At 49.6% G+C, this 2228-nt stretch overlaps 1 protein-coding gene across 1 annotated transcript in view; it reads right to left on the reverse strand.

Moving 5' to 3' along the window:
* Positions 1–2228, reverse strand: part of Armh3 (armadillo like helical domain containing 3) — a 181922-nt gene that overhangs the window by 3730 nt on the left and 175964 nt on the right. The window lies entirely within an intron of this gene.

Genomic DNA, 2228 nt, shown 5'->3' on the forward strand with positions numbered 1-2228 from the left:
GAGAGAGAGAGACAGAGGGGGAGATGTGTGTGTGTGTGTGTGTATAGATTTCTCTGTGCAGTCCTGGAATTCACTCTGTAGACCAGGCTGGCCTTGATCCTCCTGCCTCTGACTCCTGAGTGCTTGGATTAAAGGCATGTGCCACCACTGCCTGGCTAAAGTCCCCTTCCCCCTCTTTTTTAAGATGGGGGTCTCATGTGTGAGGTTGGCCTTGAATTCTCTATCCTTTGGCCCCTGCCTCCCAAGTGCTGATAGTATAGGCATGCATCATCATGCCCAGCTTCTAGGACCACTTTTGAATCTCTTCCGTTCCCTGCCTTTCCTGACCAGACCAGCCTGGACACAAAGCCATGTATACTGTGGTTATGGTCACCACTGTCCCCGATACCGCCAGTGTACACTTAGCCTCTGCATATGGCTTCCTCTGGTCAGGTTGTCCCGGATACTGAGTATGCCTAACTGCTTCTCCCTTCCTGGAAACCATCTTTCTTCAGCTCTGGGATGTTCCTTAGCACCATCTGCCACTTGTTTTCATCTCTCAATGCCAGCCCATCATTCTTATCCACCTTCTGGAACAAACTTTTGAGTATCCAAGCACTGAGTTACAGTGGACACTGACGGGGCGAAGGGATGTGCATCTCCTCAACAGTGCTGCACTGACTTTGGTTTTTGAGACAGGGTCTGGCTATATAGTCTAGGCTGGCCTGAAACTCACTTACATGGCTCTGTTTGCTCTATAATTTTTTATCTTCCTGTCTCACCTCTTGATATCTGGGCTTATAAGTGTCTACTACCACACTTGACCCACTTGACCTGATTCTCTATGGGGTAAGGAGACAAAAGTCAAATGACTTTGGGATCCCTGGATATCTGAGGTTAATAATAAACAGTCTGAAAGCCAAACTTGATGTGACTTGAGTTTCTAAGACTCTGAATCAAACAAAAGCAAGGGTGGGGCAGGTGGGAGGCGCAGGCACTAGCCAAGTTAGTGGAGGTGGACAGGGCAGAGGAAGAGGAGGAGCAAGGAGGTCGGTCGAGGACTCTCACTTAGTCTGGTAACCTGCATGGAGGTATCTGATCTGCAGGAAAATCGTGACATTAAGGAAAACCTTGCTCATCAGGGAACTGGGAATTTAAGTGTGAGGGACTTGGCTCTGATAGAAGGCAAAGGGAGTCAGCCAGGATCAGGACACATCAGTGGGACAGAGGCCAGGCTCCCCATGTACAGCAAGGTATACCTCTGGATTGCTTTCTTTTTCAGACCAAATTTGTGGTGGGCCAGACTTTACTTGGGAGCAAATACTCTTGCCTGTCAAGTTCCTGAGGCCATAAAGGAAATGGCGAACCCTGAGAGGAGAAGCTGTGTTCGGGTTTCAAGGGGAGATGCAATGAGGACTAAGGCTTAGCCCCTTGTCCCTCCAAGCATCCAGGCTGACCAGACAGACTGTAGCCTGCTGGGTCTTGCGTAGGCTGCTTGCTCTGCTTCCAGCTCCATAAGCAAGGGGACTGGTACCCAGCAATGGCAGGCACACAAATAACCCAGCCCTCTCATGCTGTGGGCAGCATTCACGGCTGCAAGGATTGCAGCCAAGGTCTTGGCTTATGGCCAAAAAGGGGGCAAAATTCCTCCAACATGGTGCCAGGCCCTAGAAACCAGGCAAAACAGTAATATATGCTTTCCTAAGCCCTAAAATCTGGGCAGCCTCAGTGATGCCTATAATCTAACACCTTGGCTTATGTCTTCCCTGAGGAGAGGCAGGTACCAAATGATTAAAATCACACTAAAGCCAGCTGCTGAGAATCAGGTGCAGCTCAGAAGATAGCTGTTCCTCCAAGTGTATCCCCAAAGCCTCAGCCTCGGGAACTTTCTGGACCGCCTGGGTATTCTCTTTTTGCCAGGTCAGAGTGGAAGTTAAAGCTATGTGTGCTTAGAGCAGGAAAGTAGCCTGTCAGTTCTCGTAGGCTCTGCTGTCTCCTGCCATCTTCACTGTTCTTAATAGACATGCTTGGCTCAGGGCTGGGCTGGGAGCACTTAGTGACTTTCCACTGCTGCAGGAGTATCACTCTTAGTGTATCACTCTTCTTTATTATATGTGAGTACGCTCGCTGCAGCTGTCTTCAGACACTCCAGAAGAGGGAGTCAGATCTCGTTACGGATGGTTGTGAGCCACCATGTGGTTGCTGGGATTTGAACTCTGGACCTTTGGAAGAGCAGTCGGGTGCTCTTA

Source organism: Mus caroli, chromosome 19, assembly GCF_900094665.2.
Source record: "Mus caroli chromosome 19, CAROLI_EIJ_v1.1, whole genome shotgun sequence".
NCBI lineage: Eukaryota > Metazoa > Chordata > Mammalia > Rodentia > Muridae > Mus > Mus caroli.